This window comes from Carya illinoinensis, chromosome 8 (genome assembly GCF_018687715.1).
Source record: "Carya illinoinensis cultivar Pawnee chromosome 8, C.illinoinensisPawnee_v1, whole genome shotgun sequence".
NCBI lineage: Eukaryota > Viridiplantae > Streptophyta > Magnoliopsida > Fagales > Juglandaceae > Carya > Carya illinoinensis.
Window position 1 is genome coordinate 26,680,338 of NC_056759.1, and position 13,186 is coordinate 26,693,523.

General features: G+C 35.6%; 1 pseudogene; it reads left to right on the top strand.

Annotated features, from left to right (window-relative positions):
* The first annotated feature begins 643 nt into the window (after positions 1-643).
* LOC122319337 lies at positions 644-7,379 on the top strand (annotated as a pseudogene).
* The last annotated feature ends 5,807 nt before the right edge of the window (positions 7,380-13,186 follow it).

The window sequence follows — 13,186 nt, forward strand, 5'->3', positions numbered from 1 at the left end:
GGTTCGACCTCTGACAAAGTCAGAGTTGGACGTCAGACACTCCAACTCTGACATTGGAGCCCTGTACCCTTGAGCCGGCCTAGATTGGGAGTTACCACCGTGCCAGTTTAAAACTCTTTTTTGGTTGCATGCAAGTTCAAAACTCAAATTCCATTACAAGTATCATCATCATCGTGTAAATTCATTATGGGAAAATACTAGGCTATATCCCATCAACTTAAACATGTCAGGGTATCCTATACGTACATCTTGAAAGAATATTCATGCTGCCATGATCGATACCTCCCACATGATTATAAGTAATTGGCAAGTATTGGGACATAGACACAACAGCATACACCCACGACAAGCGATAGACATGAGACCAAATTAACCATTGAGGTTGCTATCTTGGACCTAATTCAATCAAGAACGTAACGACAACTAGTTTTTCTACTAACAAGTCAAAATTCCAACAGCAACATCTGTGTCACACACGCCTTCTAGGAATTATCATGGTGAAATTGAAAATTAACTAAGCTAGCTACCTCCAGAAATCTCCCACCCTATGTTGCATGACTATAAATATCGGATGCTTGGCTTTGCTTTTGATCGCACATCATCTTCTGGTTTCATCCTTCCTTCACAAGATAATCTTCCCAAGATGGTTTCACTCAGAATCACAAAAAATCTTCTAACGCAAATTATTCTAGTCGGAATACTCTTAGCAGGAGTTGTGCCTGGCAATGTGAAGGGTCAAAACTATGGTTGTGCACCAAATCTATGTTGTAGCTAGTTTGGCTTTTGTGGCACTAGCAAGGAGTACTGCGGCCCTGGGTGCAAAGAAGGCCCTTGTACTTCATCACCTACGACCCCTAATACTAATGGTGCTTCGGTGGCCAATATCGTGACAGCAAGTTTCTTCAACGGGATTCTTAATCAGGCCAATGGAAATTGCCCAGGAAAGAGCTTCTACACAAGAGCTACATTTCCTGATGTTGTTAATTCATTTAATCAATTCGGCAAGACTGATTCTGCTGATGATTCCAAGCGTGAGATTGCAGCTTTCTTTGCCAACGTCGCTCATGAGAAAGGATGTAAGTGTAAGAAAATAACTTTAACGAATAAAAGGATTTATAGGATCTTTTACCTCTAGCCATTTGTGCTTGATAACTGGAAAGCTTCAAATCTACAAAAGAGACTAGAGATTTTGTAGGAAATGGACTTCTAGCCTTTTGCCTTAGAACTTTATGAGTAGTTCTAATGGAAAACACAAGCCCCTTTATATAGGCAAGACTAGGGACCCTCATTTATTACTCCTACAACCTTTAGGCTACCCTCATTATTTCATCCATCAAAAAATAGTAAGGGTCACCACTTTATTTATGAAGGACAATTACCTATGCTTGATAGATGAAGTGTATCATCTTAGATGAAGTGAACTACTTTAGGGAAGACAAAGGTTTTCTAGGGAAACCAAAGGTCTAACATTCTCCCACTTGGTTCACTTAATAGGTAAAACCGAAATGACCAAAATAATGCCCTTAATTCTGTTAAGGTATCCTATATATGAACCATGGTGGTATTGCTCTTTATAGTGAACATTTCCCTTCCATGTGTCACAATACATAGTATTCCTTAAAAATACTTTATGAACAACTATTAAAAGTCATTCGGGTCCAATTTAATCACCCAATGGATATGACGAATTCGTTACTTTATGTGCAAAACTGGAACTGAATTCAATTTTATTCTTTGTGAAATATACAGTAACATGAGAGATTACATTTTAGTTAGGCCCATACGATCCACATGATCCTGAAACTATTTTATCGTAAACCTTTGGTCATTGGATCAGCTAACATCAAATCTATACTAGTGTGCTCAATATACACCACATTATATTTTATGCTCTCTCTCACATTTAAATACTTTATGTCAATATGCTTGCTTCTGCTTCCACTCTTATTGTTTTTTGAGAAGAACACTGCAGCGGTATTATCACAAAGAATCTTTATTGGTCTTTGAATGGAATCAATAATTTTAAGGCCAGAAATAAAATTCTTCAACCATATGCATGGCTTGTGTGATTGTTTCATAGCACGCAATAAATTTTGCCTTCATAGTAGACGTAGCAACTATAGATTGCTTCATACTCTTCCAAGATATAGCTCCTTCAGCAAGACGAAAGATATATCCAGAAGTATACTTTCCGGTGTCTACACAACCAGCAAAATCTGAATCTGAATAGCCAACCACTTGCAAATTTTCTGTATGCCTGTAAGTTAGCATGTAATTCTTGGCTCCTTGCAAATACCGCATCACCTTCTTTGCAGCTATCCAATGTTGAAGTCTTAGGTTACTTTGATAGCGACCCAATAATCCAACTGCTAGACATATGTCTGGACGGGGTACAAACTTGAGCATAGATCAAGCTACCCACTGCAGATGCATAAGGTACACTTTACAACTGCTCTTGTTCCAATGCATTTTCAGGTGATTGTCCTTTATGAAATTTATCACCTTTGATTATGGGAGCTACAGAGGCTTTATAATCTTTTATATTGAATCTCTGTAAAACTTTTTCAATGTAGGCCTTTTGAGACAGTCCTAAGACTCTTTGTTTCCTGTCTCTATGAATCTCTATGCCAATGACATAAGAGGCTTTACCCATATCCTTCATTTCAACGTTTTGGGAGAGAAATTGTTTAGTCTCATGTAACAATCCCAAATCACTGCTTGCAAGAAAAATATCATCTACATATAAGACTAACAAAATGTATTTGCTCCCACTGACTTTAAAGTATATACATTGATCAACAAGATTCTTGATAAAACCGTATGAGATAATAATCTTGTGAAATTTTAAATACCATTGACGGGAAGCTTGTTTTAGTCCATAAAGAGACTTCTTCAATTTACATACTTTTCGATTGTCGTCACTGAAACCCTTATGTTGTTTCATGTATACCACTTCATCAAGATCCCCATTAAGAAAAGCCATTTTCATATCCATTTAATGTAAATCTAAATCAAAATGAGCTACTAAAGCCATGATTATCCTCAACGAATCCTTCTTAGAGACTGGAGAGAAGGCTTCATGATAATCAATACCTTCCTTCTAAGTGAATCCTTTAGCGACAAGTCTAGCCTTATATCATTCGACATTACCAGAAGAATCTTGTTTGGTTTTATAAACCCATTTGCAGCCAAGTGTTGCCGCCCCTTCTGGTAATTCGACGAAATCCCAGACTTGGTTCTTATAAATGGATTCTAACTCATTTTTCATGGCATCCAACCAAAATGTAGATTTATCTCCACTCATGGTTTGTGAAAATATAATTGGGTCTTCCAGTCCAATGTCAAAATCAAACTCAGTTAGGTATACAATGTAATCATCTGGAATAGCAGGCCTACGTATTCTTGAGGATCTTCTTAGAGCCATTACTTCATCATTTGGAGATGACTCAATTGGTTCAGACTGTAAATGAGGAATAACTCATTGAACCTCATTTATGGGAACATGTTGTACTTGAATTGGTATTATTACATGATCTTGCGATCTATTTTGCCTTAAGACAACCATTCTTTCTCCAAAAGAAGGCAAAGTAGCATGTTCAGGTGTTTCCTCAAAAGTGACCTCTTGAGGATTCACACTCCCACTAGGTTCAACATCCTCAAGAAATTTTGCATTTTTAGATTCGACAATTCGAGGGCTATTATTGGGACAATAAAATCTATATCTTTTGGAGTTATTTGGATACCCAATAAAGAAACAGCTAGTTGTCCTTGGATCTAACTTCTTTATGTTAGTGTTATAAATCCTAACTTCAGCAGGATAACCCCATATGTGTATATGATTTAAACTAGGTTTCTACCCTTTCCACAACTCGAAAGGTGTCTTAGAGACAGATTTGGATGGAATCCTATTCAATATATACACTGCAGTTTTAAGAGCTTCACTCCACAAGGAAAGTTGCATATTAGATTTACTAATCATGCTCCTTACCATATCCATTAGCGTACGATTCCTTCTTTCTGCAACACCATTTTCTGATGGTGTACCAGGCATTGAATATTGGGCAACAATGCCTTCTTCATGAAGGAAATTTGCAAATGGACCCTTAATTTTTCCATATTCTGTGTACCTACCATAATATTCCCCTCCTTTATCAGATCTTATGATCTTGATTTTCTTTTCACTTGGATTCTCTACTTCTGCTTTATAGGTTTTGAAAACATCTAGTGCTTGAGCCTTCTCATTTAGAAAATAAAGATACATATACCTAGAATAGTCGTCAATAAATGAGATAAAATATCTCTGACCATTTAGGCAAGGGATAGAAAATGGTTCACAGATATCTGTGTGTATAATCTCAAGAACACTTGAGCTCCTTATTGGACCTTTAGAATTATTGATGGTCTGCTTACCCTTTATGCAGTCCACACAATTCTTGAAGTCAGTAAAATCAAGATCCTGTATGACGCCTTCTTTTACTAACCGTCTCATCCTCTCAATAGAGATGTGTCCCAATCTCTTATGCCATAATAGAGAAGATTTTTCATTCAAAAGGTTTCTCTTAATGCCAACTGAATGTAGAGAGAGATAATTCTCTTAAAAATCGAGATGAATATCTAATTTAAACAAGTTATCAATTAAAGTTCCAGAACCAACATGAATTTTATTCTTAAAAACAGTCATAACATTCTCAAAAAGGAAACTGTATCCTTTGATAACAAGTTTGGAAACAGAAATTAAATTTCTACAAAATTCTGGAATATAAAAAACATTATTTAAATCCAAAACATGTCCCGATTTGAGAACCACCCTAAAAACTCCAACTGCAACAACTTGTGAACGCCCTTTATTTCTGGTGAAAACCCAAAATTCACTTGTTGTTGATTTCCTTTTGGTGAGAAAACCCTACAATGTATTCACAATATGAATTGAAGAACCGGAGTCAATCCACCATGAATTTTTAGGAGCATCAATGAAAAAAGATTCATACACATAAGAGATATAGAGCTACCTTTCTTTTCAAGCCACTCTTTATACTTGATGCAGCTCTTCTTTACATGTCTCTCTTTCTTGCAATAGAAGCAGGTCACCTTTTTGCCATTAGATCCATTCGATTTTGATGGCACATTATGCTTCCTTTTCTTTTGAGGTCCACTTTGGCCCTTCTCGGTCTTAACTTTATCATTCACGACCATATTTGCACTTTCAGGTCGATCATGCTTCATCCTTTCCTCTTCTTGCACACACATGGTTAGAAGTTCCGTAACTGACCAGTTTTCCTTATGTGTGTTATGAGAGATCTTGAAAGGTCCATACTCAGATGACAGTGAGTCAAGAATGAAATGGACCAAGAATGGCTCAGATATCTCTATCTTTAAGCCCTTAAGTTGAGAAACAATGTCTCTCATTTATGTAATGTATGCACGCATACCCTTAGAACTGTCAAAGGCTTTAATAGTGAATTGTCTGATAAGAGTGCTAGCTAAAGCCTTGTCAGAGCGAACAAACTGTTCCTCAATTGCCTGCATTAATTCTTTAATTGTAGCGCAATCACCAATAGAACCTCTGATGCTCTTACTTATGCGAGACTTTATGAGTATTAGACTTAGGCGATTAGATCGCTCCCACCATTGGCGATTTTCAATAACTTCCTGTGCATTCGTATCCGTGGCAGCAGGTGGTTGCTCCACACGGAGTGCATAGTCAAGGTCCATATACCCCAAGGTAAATTGAACCGAATCTTTCCAGCTAGAAAAATTAGTGCCATCAAGCATTGGAATAAAATAAATACTATCAGTTAAGGATTGTGGTACAACAGCTGCAAAACCAAGAAAAACTTTAATGCTATGAATTCAAGTAAATTTTAACCTTCCTGTGGGAAAAGGTTGCATAACAGTATAAATTTACTCATCTTTATTTATAAGACAAATTATTCCAAATATTAACAAATAAAACTATCCACACCTATAGGCAGAAGATAAATTTAACTATCAATACCGAAAATCATTTTCTTATACTAATTAAATCACAAAAATTAAAGATTTCCCTGTGGGGATAAATCCTTAAAACCTATGATTTAATTACAATGAGATTCCAATTTTTTTTTTATATGTATTCTTTTAAATAATAAGGATGTTGTGGCATTACCTTCATTATTAAAAGAAATACAACTGGACATCTCCTTAAAAATATTAACTGTAAATTAGCCCAAAGGCCCAACAATATGAATAAAACTTGAAATTGAGCCCACAAAAGGTTGAAATCATAACCCGACTTTTCTCTCACGACATAGATTATGACAAAATTCATTGATCATGCAAAGAACAAAATTAGATTTCAAAAGCCGATTATATGAACAAAATGAAATACTAATAATTCAAGCACAAAGCTGAAAGGCAACCGCTCTGATACCAAATGTAAGAAAATAACTTTAATGAATAAAAAGATCTATATGATCTTTTACCTTCGGTCATTTGTGCTTGATAACTGGAAAGTTTCAAATTTACAAAAGAGACTAGAGATTTTGTAGGGAAGGAACTTCTAGCCTTTTGCCTTAGAACTTTATGGGTGGTTCTATTGGAAAACACAAGTCCCTTTATATAGGCAAGACTAGGGACCCTCATTTATTACTCTTACAACCTTTAGACTACCCTCATTATTTCATCCATCAAAAAATAGCAAGAGTCACCACTTTATTTATGAAGAGCAATTATCTATGCTTGATAGATGAAGTGTATCATCTTAGATGAAGTGAACCACTTTAGGGAAGACAAAGCTTTTCTAGGAAAACCAAAAGGTCTAACAGTTAAGATATTATAGTTCCACTCTAACCTATACATGCACACACAATACAACCTTATGCACCAAAAAACACAAGTTAATTACCTTATAGATATTGAAGCAAGTTTACACATTTGTGGGCAGCTTTGTGCTACTTAGAAGAGATAGACGGTGCCTCGAAGGACTACTATGATGAGAGCAACACACAATATCCATGCAATCCAAACAAAAAATACTTTGGTCATGGACCACTTCAATTAACCTGGAATTACAACTACGGAGCAGCCAGAAATAGCATTAAATTCGACGGATTAAACTCTCCTGAAACTGTGGCCACAGATCCCACTATTTCATTTAAGACGGCCTTGTGGTTTTGGATGACCAATGTTCACCAAGTTATAGGCCAAGGGTTTGGTGCAACAATTCGAGCCATCAATGGTGCAATTGAATGCAACGGTGGAAACACCGGTGCAGTCCAATCTCGTATCAAGTACTACACTCAATATTGCAGCCAGCTCAATGTTGCTCCTGGTGATAATCAGAGTTGTTAGGTGTATCATGAGCTTATTAAAACAAGAAATAAAGATATATTAATGCCAACAAATTAATAAGTTGGCAGAGTTCAGGATTAATCAATTAGTCGCATCCTAGTCTTAAAAGTTAATAAGGGTGAAAGAGATTTAATATGATCTCTTGTTGTATGGCCTGTAGCTTTAATATTGGGCATTCAATGGCTTGATAAATAAAAGAAATAGAGTATTATATTTTAATTATACCACCATGCTTTCAGTCTGGACTTCTTTCTAAAAGGGGTTTCAGTAGGACCAAAAGGAGGCCGTGATTTGGAAGGGACATGCTGGCTAAAATAGAGGATTTCAAAAAGAGGATAAATGATTTGTTTTTATTCTAACTTTGCATTTTTCACCATGATAGAATTGAATTATCTCTTTTGTAGCTCTCAGCGTGGAATAGTCAGCCAGCTTTTGAAAATATCTATTTATGAATTTATTTATTAACAAACTAAATATAATGATACTCTTTTATTTTTTATTTTAATAATTATTATGAGTCTCAAAAAAAGTGGTGTTTACAAGCTCATATTGTTAAGGACATAACAAATCTGCAAATAAACTTGAATAAATCAATTATCTTTTATATTGAAAATTACAAGCTAAATTTTTTTTCCTTTTAACCTAACCAAAACGTAGGTACACACGATATAATTCCTCAATCCTTTATTGGTGTAACTCACTATAATAGAAACGTTTTTTTGGGATGAAAAATTTCATCCCAAATTGTAGGTTTTTTGTCCCAAAAAATATTTTAGTCGTCCCAACATCATTGTCCCAGAAGGTATTTTGAGACGAAAATCACCATTTCGTCTCGAAAATATCTTTAGGGACGATTTTGAAATTGACAGTTCGATACCGTTCGAACGGGCTAGTTATTTGTCACGGATCAATTTTGTTCCAGAATGACATTCGAATGGCAATACATTGTGTGTTCGAACGAAATTATATTGGTTGAACGGTTATGAAAACACGTTCAAACGATCCCAAATTTTGATAACGTTCGAACGGTACAAAAGAGATTTCCGTTCGAACGTTAAAAGAAGAGATTGAACAGTAAATGGATTGAACGGTGTTGAGTTATGTTTGAACGGTAAGCTAATGAATTGCGTTTGAACGTTTTTTGACCAATCCGGTTTCGTTCGAACGGCTATATCAATAATGTTCGAACGTTACATGGTCGTTTGAGCGAAAACTATTTTATTAAAATCCCGTAATAATAAAAAACCAATTTGATATTCATAAGATTTGAAAAACATACATTAGAAAAAATTTAGTACTCAAGAAAGTTTTATAATAAGTGCGAACTAATAAATAATCATGAGATTGACATTGTTCATACATAATTAGATAATGTCATAATCTATACGTAAAAAACTATCAGTTGCTTGGAGGCCTGTACTGTTGCATAAGCTGCTGCATTTGGAGTTGCATCTCTCTCCTAAACTGTTCTTGTTGTTCTTCATGTTGTTTGAGGCGCGTCTCCATCTCTCCTTGTTTCGCCAATTGAGCCTCAAACTCATGCTGCCTTGCAACCAATTCTTCGATTCTCTGATTCAAATTCTCTTGCGCTATAGAGGCCGCAGAAGCAGACCCAAAAGAAGAGGAAGAGGGGGAAGGTTTGACACAGCGACCCAAACCCCTCAAATATCCTGAACGTTGACCCAGAACTTGTGTGAAAATCTCAACTTCATTTGTTGAGGAGTTTTGATCTGACATAGATTCAGCACATATAGCAACCATTTTATCCTACGCATAATAAATAGTTAATATCATCATAAATATTCTAATATATTTATTTAGAAAAATTTATAATACTTACATAATTCTCACGGGCATCAGGATGACTCCACTCTCCATTACGATTAGTATGTGATGCAACATATAATTTTATCAGATCATAATTGGCATCTGAATCTTGCTATAATAAATATTTGTTAAGATATAAAGTCATTAGGATTCATACATTCAGTTAACTATATGCAAATAAAAAAAATAGCAATACCAATTTCTTAGAGAAGCGGTGGAAAGATATTGAGCCTGCATGATGAGTAATCTTCAGTTTCAATCTATTTTTTTTGTTTATAGAACTTCGCTCCTACATAAGAATTGAAAATATTAGAAAGTGAAATTAAAAATAGGATAACTAAAATATTTAATATAATTATACCTTATATGATGGATCCTCAAACATGTCACAAAGTTTTTCCCAATCAGAAGGTTTGACATCTTGAAAAGGATGTTTGCGTGCATCTTCCATATTCTCGAACTTATTATAGTGCTCATGACACCTCGCCTTATATTTGCGGAATGCATTACTCTTAAGCTCTTCCATCGTCTTACGCTCCTCTCTCCGACCAAAATTTAATTCGAAATCATCCTGTAAAAAAAAATTTAGACAAACATATTATCATTTATAATATTCTAACTTTAAGTAACATAAAAAAAATTTATCAACTCACTATCTGTTTTAAACATTACCAAACAATGCTTCTTGATAAGTTCTTTAACATCTTGGGGGACTTTCTTCCATGAACTTGTTGCCAAAGGTGAATAAGTTCGTGTAAGAACATCCACATGCGATGCGAGCCAAGCTACTGGTTGTCCTTTGCCTCTGGTATGTTCGTCAAGAATGTTATCCTTGATTTTACCCACCTTACGATATTTTTCCAACATCACACCTCTCATAGTGCCTCGACCTTGACGAGATTGTACTATGAAGTCATCATGATATATAACATTGTAATCAATTTTCTATTATAACCTTAATTAATAACTTTTATGACTATTAGAATTTTACCTTGTTCTGTAGAGTCAATTTCTAATGGTGAGTCTGAAGGAGAGCTAGGAATAGGTGGAGATGGGTTGCAAACTTCATTTCTCTTCGGAAGCATAATTTCAAAAAACTGATACAATATTCATTAAGTAAAATAGTGTTCATCATCACGTAATGTGAAAACATAATTCGTCAATCACTATCTGTATCAGTATCATTTGAAAATTCAGTCTCATCATCTGTAGATACTTCAGATGAATCAACATTTTGCTCAAGTGTTGCATCAACAATTTCAGCCACAATATCTTCTCTATTCAATAGAATCATCTCATACTGGCTCAAATCCACAAACAAATTAAAGACGGGCTGACTCTCTTGGTATGCTTCTTGAGTAGAGGCATCATCTTCTTCTTCATCTCGCCCTTCTGCCTGAGGGATAACATCATATATATTTCTTGGAGAATATTTTTGTACTACTCGCCATTGATTTCCTAACTTCGGGTCATCTAAGTAAAATACTTGAGATACTTGAGAAGCTAAAATATTTGGATCATCCTCGTACCATTTTCTTGATGTATTAATACTCAAAAAATATTCATCATCACGGACTCCAGTTCGAGGATTGCTTAAATCCCACCAATCACACTTAAACAGATACACTGCAAGCTCCCCCAAATATTTCATTCCAATTATATCAACAATCACTCCATAAAAATCAATATTTTTTCCATCATGAGTTCCCTCAACTAGGACACCACTATTTTGTATTTTCCTATAATGATCTCGATCTACTGTTTGATACCTACTTCCCCGAGAAATACATGCAGAATATCTTGTAGCACATCTCTCGATGGGCCACGCGCTAATGCATACAGTTCATCTGATATATCGTTTGGATTATTGGCATGCATTTGTACAACCTACATATTGAGTAAAGCTTCTATTATATCACTAAAAAAAACAATCAATATTTTCTGATGTATTGGATGAGGAAAGCATATGTAATGTCATTACCCATTGTTCAAACCATCTCGGGAACTTCTCTTCATGTTTCTGGTCTATATTATTTACTCCTAGTTCCTTGAGCATGTTAATATGATCACTGAAATTGATGATTACCACATGTATTTTATATTCTTAGAATTTTGCGAAAATAAATGAGCGAATATTAAATTAAGAAAAGATTAGTACTTACTTCAAGTAATTCTCTATGTCAGGGCAGTTGTTCAGCATGTACCACTGAGCTTTCTCAAACTCTCTTCAATATAAGTCATAAGCACGCACTGCACCAAGTGGACGTACTTGTTGGGAAAACACGAAAAACACATTTCATTGTCTTGCTCTGTCAACATCAAAGTTTCTTTCTGGCCGATCAAACCTAGTGTCAATTCCATGGAAATATTTGGAACAGAAGGTATGTCACTCATCATCAATATATGCTTCTGCAATTGATCCTTCTGGGTGAGCCTTGTTACCAACTGTTCGTTTCAACTTCCCAAGGAATCATTCAATGGGATACATCCATCTATACTGAACTGGTCCTACAAGTCGAGCCTCACGTGGCAAATGGACGGCTAGATGAACCATGACATCGAAAAATGACGGTGGGTAAATACTTTCTAATTTATACAATATTATGGAAATTTCCAGTTCCATTCGATCCAAAGCTTCTACATTTAATGTCCGTGCATATAAGTCTTTGAAAAATAAACCCAACTCAATCAAAGCCACACGCACGTCTCTAGTCAAGTACCCACGGATACCAATAGAAAAGATACGCTGCAAAAGGACATGACAATCATGACTTTTTAACCCAGTTATTTTCCAATCATTTGTTCACACACACCTTGTCAAATTTGAGGCATAACCGTCCGGTAATTTAATTTTCATTATCCACTCACAAAAAGTAGCCATTTCATTCCTTGACAATGTATATTACCCAATCAGCATGTAAACGGACGAACCATTTTCTTGCAATTGCATTTCCGGTCTTATTCCCAACCGCTTCAAATCCTTCCTTGAGTTTAATGTATCCTTCATTTTTCCTTCAATTGACATCAATGTTCCCAATACGAATTCGCATAAAAATTTTTTCAATATGCATAACATCAAGACTATGCCGTAATTTTAACTTTGACCAATATGGAAGATCCAAAAATATACTCTTCTTAGTCCAATTCAACTCAAATGTAGCTCGTTTTCTCTTTCGATGTTTTTTTACCAAATTCATTACAACCAACATCTACAAATTGTGCAAGTAAATCTTCACCAGACAAATATGGTGGAGGTTGGCCCCATTCAACAGTACCATCAAACATTTGTGAATTTCCCCACCATCTATGATCACCAGGTAGAAATCGACGATGACCCATGAAACATAATTTTCTCCCGTAAGTGAGCCATTCAGATTTAGTATGTTTGTTACAAGTTAGACATGACATTTTCCCCTTAGTACTCCAACATGACAAGTTTCCATAAGCTGAAAAATCATTTATTATCCATAAAAAGGCAGCATGCTTCTTGAACGACTTGCCTATTGATGAATCAAATGTGACAACCCCATTCTCTACAAATCTTTCAATTCTGGAATCAATGGATGTAAGTGTATGTCTATATCATTTCTCGATGATCTTGGACCTGGAATGAGCAAACTCATCATGAAATATGGATCTTTCATACACTTTCACGGTAGTAGATTATACGGCATAAGTACAACTGGCCAAGTACTATGACTAGTACTCATGTTCCCAAACGGATTAAATCCATCTGTTGCCAACCCAAGTCTCACATTACGTGGTTCTTTTGCAAACCATGGGTGTTCCTTATCAAATTCCTTCCACACCTGGGAGTCAGCAGGATGTGATAAAATATCATCGTTTCTAACTCTGGCTGATGAGTGCCATATCATGTCTGCAGCCATTGCACGAGACATATATAATCGTTGTAATCTAGGTGTCAATGGAAAGTGGCATACTACCTTTTGCGGCACATTTTGTTTGTCAGATGTCCATCTTGATTCGTAGCATATGGGACATTCGTTCAACTACTCATTCTCTTGCCAAA